Below are 7096 nucleotides of genomic sequence, written 5' to 3'. Positions count from 1 at the left end.
CCCATAACTGTTAAAAGGGGAGATAAAATCCATTTAATTTCATGTAGATTTTCATCATGTTATCATATGAAGTTGATAAATCGACAGTATTGGGTTTACTCTCAAGTAAGTAGCCAGAATGTGTTTGAGGTGTACTTTCAGCATGCTGGCAACTGTCTCCTGTCCGCCATCTGTACCTGCAGCTTGGCTTGTATCATTAACCAAACCACAAAGAAGACAGCAGGGACCAAACGGCAGCAGCTGCTTTACTAAACACAAATACACACAATTGTATTACAATTGGGTAATATGAGAAGCTGCTCAATTCATACCTGAATGAGTCTTGAGATATTTTACTTAAATTTGGACTTCTGTTATCATCAGAGATCTGAGTGGACACTGAAATGCCAACAAACCAAATCTTTTCAGCACTACAACCAAAAACTTAAGTCAAAATCTTCTGTAGTATTGGGGTTTAATGTGTGCAGTGATCATTTTTGTAAACCTGTCCAAATGAAGGCCTTTAACTGGAATGTAAGACAATTGCTCAAGTCTGTGACCTTGGTAAACAATTCAGACTCTCAAACACATGAAGCATATGCCATGTTCCATGCTGTAAAGTTAAAACGGAGGCGTGTGAAGAACTGCCGTTCTGCATGATGTCCCTAACTACGTCATGGCTGTTGTAGAAGCAAAAAGCTGCGTAGAGAACAATGGCTGCTTTCTTGGTGTGTGCTTGGTGCGACAGCGCTGTGAAATATGTCACAGCAACATGTTTGGGCCTTGCTAGAGAAGAAGCGAAGTCGACGCCTCCACTTCTGTCAGAGTGACAAAACTGCAAGCGAGTCAGAAGTGATACACAGAGAGATAAAAACGGTCCACAACTGAGCAGCAGAGGAAGCAGAACAAACCCAAATTCATAAGTTTGTTTCAAGTAGAATACATTTTTCTGAATATTTATGAGTGCTCTGTGAGGCGGAAGGCCAGCAAGAGGGAGCTTTGGGTAGGCGGTTCTTCGTGTGAGCAAGTATTTAGGCATCCCGGAATCACTGCCACCAGAAAAAATCTAGTACGATATTTTATTTTGTGTAGGTTAGGTTATTTTAGTGCACCCTGTTTCAAAAGGGATATACATAAACTGTCATTGTTTTATATTCAGAAACGGATGATTACATTAAATTATGATTGAGACCATTGCTGCTCACTGCAACTTCACAGTGATTGTCACAATACTATTATAGGAATTCTTTACCATTCATTGCACTGCAATTTGCAATGTATGTCATATTTCTTTGAAGTGTCTAAATTTGGATAAATTTCTTCTTGTGTAAAGCTAAGGTGTCTTATGAATTGTCACCCATTCAAAAAAAGTGAAAATAAGTAAACATTTTAACAAATATGCAAAAAACATATTTTTTTAAATGTTTTGGATGTTATCGCAGATGACCATATTCAAAATAGCTTTTTAGTCCTCAGCAAGACATCAAAATTGGGAGTCAAACTGTCTAAGAAACATTATTATCTATGTAAGGAAGATGTCCATACATGCACTGAACTGGAATAAAAGCAGCAGCTGTATGTGTTTACTGATTATAAGAAAAGTTGATCTTAGAGAGCTCTACTTTCTACAAATTTCTGTCTAAGCTTCTATAATTAGCTTTTTTTTTTCTACCATGCTTTGTTTGAGGCTCAGTGTTTTCCGTTCCTAGTAGGTCTACACTGGACATTTTCATAGTAAAATGCTTGAGCTGAACTTGTGTCTACAGTTTAGGCCCAAAATAAAAACCCTTTATGTTCCTTTAAGTGCTGCTAAGATTTTGAGTTGGGAGTCCAAAATCAGAGCCAAAGTCGGACATGTCGTTGGCCGTCACGTTCGGCACTAATGAGTCCTCATATCACCTAATTGTCCGACAAACTGTTCCTTTAATATCCGCCAATGTGTTTGGGAAGTGTGTGTGTCTTTCCTTAATTTATGCAGGATGATTTGAGGCGCCTTCTGCCGAGCTGCTTCATCCCTCCACAATAACACACATCTTACCTCCTCCTCCTCCTCCTCCTCCTCGTACTTCAACCTTCTGTTCTCCTCCTCCTCCCTCATTTCCTCTCACTTTCATCCCCCCTCTCTCGCCTCTCCCAGACAACTGTGACAGTTTTAATTCTGACCGCTGATTAGCCTGAATCAATTAAGTCCTCCACACCGAGTCCAACAGCAGAGCAGCATGGGGTATTTAGACTATTTAGGCTCCCATTCATCAAGCTCCAGCCTCTTAATCATTCTTTAATTACAGACTATGATTATGGAGGCTCGAGTGGGACATTAGGTAGGTTTGCTTTCTCTGCAGAGTTTGTAGTGGACACAGGAACAAATCAGTGGACTCTCAGCCTTCTAACCTCAGCAGGATCTATGGTAATTTCTAAGAAGCTGATTTCACATTTTAAAATGCTCAGCTTTGAACAAACAGTATTATTACATGCAAATGGAATGTAGATAAAGTTTTTGTTCTAATTTAAACTGTCCCTTAATATTAAGATATGAAACAAGAAATAATGTTATCTGTGTGCAGATGTGTCATCTTAAACAGGACTTTTAGTGATTATTTTCAGCTCTTTCAGCTATTTTGCTAGAAAATGTTAAAATATATATTTGCTCAATTCAAAAGTTACTCAAACCAAATGTCCAATACCTTGTAAAAGGTACAAATAACTTTCTGTTGATGTTCTTTGCCTTCCTTTATCAGTGTCTCACTGAAGTTGAGGAGTCTTGGCCCATTATTTTTCCCAACATTAGTTCAGTTCATTGTAGTTTGCAGACACTATTGTCTGCACAGTCCTCTTTCAAATGGCTTTTCAATCCAAACAACATTTGGACTTTTATATTTTATATTTGTAGATTTATTTTTGTGTTCAAGATCCTCACCCTGTTGTTGACTAAGTTCCTGTCAAACCTCAGCTGCCAGACAAATAGTCTCACATTTGACTCTGAAGTAGTATCCTAAGTTATCTGGGTTTGTCCAGATGTAATCTCTGTGATAATATCCATCAAGCCCAGAGACTTGTGGCCTAATATCCATCAAGCCACTGTGGCTGTGGCTTTTATTGTTTTACCAGTACAGTTTCCTTATAGTTTTGAAATGTGCTTAAAAGTCAATTGTTTAACTTTTACTCACATTTCACTGCCGCAGCGTACATAAAGTGTTAATGGGGCTTTAAGATGACTTCATCACTTTTATTTAGAGCTGAGTTATCAGCACTTGAATATATACATAGCAAAACAGAGTGAAGTCAGATTAACAGATGGGATTTTGTTGAGGTTACCTGCAGAGTTTCGTGCTGCCATGCATTCCTCAACATCTTAATTTGTAATAAAGGAACCTCCTGAGGAGGAAGTTAAAGTCCCCTCTCTGTCCCTGCACCTATCAGCGTTACTAATCCTTTTTGTGCCTCCCTTGTTCGGCTCTCAAAGTGCCGGCAGGGATAACATCACTTCATTGACAACCTACAGTCCTGGTTTGTCAATTAGACCTTGTAGTCAGCTAATCTCCAGCAGGCCTGCTCAGCTTTTCACTCATAGGAAGGAACAGAAAAGCAGCGAGCTTTAATGCTGTCTAATGACGTTATGGGAGGAATAGCCCCATGCCGCTGGGAACCTGATAATCCCACTTTGTTCCTTTTGGATTACTTGAGAAAGCTCCTCCTCCTTCCCCCAACCCAGTTGCTGATCTCCTTCGTGTTGTACCGACACAATGGGGCTCCCGCTGTCAGGCCCAGTCCTCCTCTTATTCTCTAAATGCCTCTGTTATTCGTAGGGCCGCAGCCGGGGGCGAGCAACCCTTTATTTTCTCCTCAATTAGCAGGAAAGGCTTGTGCTGATCACTTCCTGTGCAGAGGTGAGCGGACGCTCCCGGAGGTTATCGGAGGAGAGGGTTGGCGTCAGAGTTAAAGCTCCAATGATGGTTTCATGTCACGTTGGCTTGGCATCGGACGACAGTTGTTGCTCCTCCACAGCTCCTCCCCATTTTTTTAACCTCATTATGATGTCTCCTATTCCAGACAGGCGGGAGGGATTAGACTCTGAGAGAGTCCAATGGAAATGGGAGGACATGTCCATCAGAAATAAAACTTTGCAGAATCCCAACCCCTTTGCTTCACTAATTTCTGGGAGGATAGGAATGATAAAGCATGTGTAGATCAGAAAACTGCTTGTAAAATCAGTAAAATCCTTAATCAGTAATTTCTTAATCAGTAAAATCACATAAAACCACTTTGTTCTTATATGAATTCTTACAATTCTTAATTACAGTAACAAGTACAACAAACATTCACACATGTTCCTATTTTATGGAGCTTGAATAAAAAATATGTGCTTTCATTAGAAGTCTCTGAAATGCAGAAGCTAAAAACATAATCTGCTAACAAATAATGTGCGAATTAACTAAAAAATAAAGACATTTTAGTTTGAAGAAGTCTGAAATTGGTTTAAAACCTATGAAGGAATCCTTGATGTACAAATCTTCAAAAGTTATTTTAAATTTTTTAAAATATTTTTTCAATGGGAATCAAACTTGTATTTGAGCAATTAACCTCTAAGATGTCTCACTGCATCTTTATTTTTGAGATTTCTTATCCTGCTCTCTAAGGGGTTTGTCCTAGTGTCAGAGGGGTTGCTTGGATGAGTCCTTTTCCTGTCTTTGGGGAATCCTTTGTCTCTCCTTTGCCCCTTCCGCACTCCTCCGGCTGTGCCCTCAAGTGCCAAGAAAACCTCAGAGATGAGACGGACAGATGGCCACTCGGTTTAAAAATCAGTCCTCAGTGACTCGAGACGTTTGCAGTTCTCCCGGAGTCGCTCAACAGATGCATGTGCATATGCTTTTCTCTGCAATGATCCTGTGTTTGTTAGAGTGGAAGTTTGACTCAGAGCAGGACTCTGAGGCAGGGTTATCTGCAGGCACTGATCTGTGTGTTTGTTTAGTTATCACAGGGCAGCAGAGGTGGGAGGAGAATAAACCCCAAAATACTCAATTATAGTTGAGTATTTTGCAGAACGTTTTTCGACTGGAGACTAGATTTCCTATCAGTCACCAGGGAGCTTCCCTTTCACACATAGTTATTGCAACGCCTATGCAGAGCATATCAGTATGTTCAAATGGCCTAGTCAAAGTCCAAACCTAAATCTAAAAAGTGAGAATGCGTTGCAAGACTTGAAAACTGCCATTCACAGATGCTTCTTTTCCAGTTTGAGCTCAAGTTTATTTTTGAAAAAGAATGGGAAAAAATATAGAAAAATCAGTCTTCAGTTGTGCATAGCTTGTAGACAAACACCAAAAGATAGATTTGCAGTTTGCAGAAGTTTTCCTGTTCTTTGTAAGACTTGTGGAAGAGGTTACAAATACAGCTGTCATGATGAGTATATAATTCCAGCCCAAATGCAGAACACGACACAGGAGAGCGATATATATAATAAGTGAATTTATTACAACAGCAATAATAGAATGTACTGAAGATTGCGGGTCCTTTCCAGGGGGAAGGAAAAGGCTCACGGAGTGGTCGGCTCACTATAAAGAACACAGCGAGGAGATGGTGCGTTCACAGGGTGTAGGAGACGGGAGTGATGACAGAGAATTGGAGCAATCTTACTTGTTGAGTGGGAGTTTGCAGGTTTGGAGGGATAACTGCCGTACTCGGGGTTCTTGATTCCGTATGATCCAGGTGGAACAGCGCTGGGCCACTGAGATCCGGAAGGCGGCGAGGGAATGTTGTTGGGGTGGGGACGGACAGGTAGGTTTTGGCAGGACAGAGACAGAGGAGCCACACGACTGCCAGTCGGGACATCCAGGAGGGAACTGCGATAGCCGGAGGAGGTGAGTCTGGAAACTCGGGCAACCAGTGGGTAGGTTCCACAGCGTCACGAGGGGGGAACCCAGGACTTCTCAGGAAAGACACCTGAAGACAGGAGACAACAAGGAGATTCACTAAGAGATCAGACACCGAGGAGAAAAACAGAGACTAGCTCAAGGGGGCTCAGAGGTACCGTTACTGGCTAACACTCAGGCGTCGAAGTGCTGGCAGTCAGCTCCTCTTGTACACCTTGCCTGACGAGCAGATAGATCACAGGTGCGCCGGATGACAACACCCCACTCCAGAGAGAGAGGTGAAGCTGGCGCCATCTGGTGGCTAGATGGTGAATAGCAGCAAGCCGACCTCCACAAGGGAAACCAAGAACCCCGGAACACGACAGTACCCCCCCCTCAACGGTCGCCACCTGGCGGCCGAGATGAAGAGGAGGGAAGCGACGAGCGGTAATCCGTGATGAGGGAAGGATCTAGAATGAAGGAGCCAGGAACCCAAAGGCAATCCTCCGGACCGTAGCCCTCCCAATCGACGAGGTATTGCCAACCGCGACCTCGTCGACGGGAGTCAACGATCCGGCGGACAGAGTAGGCAGGATAGCCATCTATGTCTCGGGGGGGAGGAGGAGGCTCGGTAGGAGGGCAGAGCGTGCTGGTCTGGACGGGCTTTATCTGAGAAACGTGGAAAGTGGGATGAACTCGGAGGGAGGCTGGTAGACGGAGGCGAACAGCGGAGGGATTAATAACGGATTCGACCTCAAAGGGACCAACAAAACGGGGAGACAATTTCTTGGACATTGACTTTAAAGGAATGTCTCGGGACGATAACCACACCTTCTGGCCGGGAGTGTAGGTGGGAGCCGGAACCCTCTTACGGTCTGCCTGTCGTTTGATTTGTTCGGCTGTGCTGTTAAGGTTGTGAATTGTGGATTTCCAAATGGTCTGGCAACGACGGATATGGTGGCGGACTGAGGTCACCGAGATGTCACCCTCTTCAGACGGAAGTAGCGGGGGTTGATAACCTATGGAGGCTTCAAAAGGGGATACACCAGTTGCGGCAGAGATAAGGCTATTATGGGCGTACTCGACCCATGGGAGGTACTGACTCCAATCTGACGGATTGGAGGAGGTGAAGCAGCGGAGAGTGGTTTCTAAATCCTGATTAAGCCTCTCGGTTTGGCCATTCGTCTGGGGATGGAAACCAGAAGTGAGAGAAACCTTAGCATGCAGTGCAGTACAGAAATTCTTCCACACCCGGGAAATAAATTGTG

General features: G+C 43.2%; 1 long non-coding RNA gene across 1 annotated transcript; it reads right to left on the bottom strand.

Annotated features, from left to right (window-relative positions):
- Positions 1-5379: 5379 nt before the first annotated feature.
- LOC114139430 (uncharacterized) lies at positions 5380-6321 on the bottom strand. Its single transcript, XR_003594446.1, has 3 exons — positions 6008-6321; positions 5614-5919; positions 5380-5531 (listed from the first exon to the last, which is right to left on the bottom strand). It is a non-coding gene; the product is annotated as an uncharacterized LOC114139430 (long non-coding RNA).
- Positions 6322-7096: the final 775 nt, after the last annotated feature.

The sequence above is a fragment of the Xiphophorus couchianus genome, chromosome 23 (genome assembly GCF_001444195.1).
Source record: "Xiphophorus couchianus chromosome 23, X_couchianus-1.0, whole genome shotgun sequence".
Classification (NCBI taxonomy): Eukaryota; Metazoa; Chordata; class Actinopteri; order Cyprinodontiformes; family Poeciliidae; genus Xiphophorus; species Xiphophorus couchianus.
The sequence above is the reverse complement of the archived record's forward strand: the minus strand, read 5'-3'. Positions and strand labels throughout refer to the sequence as shown.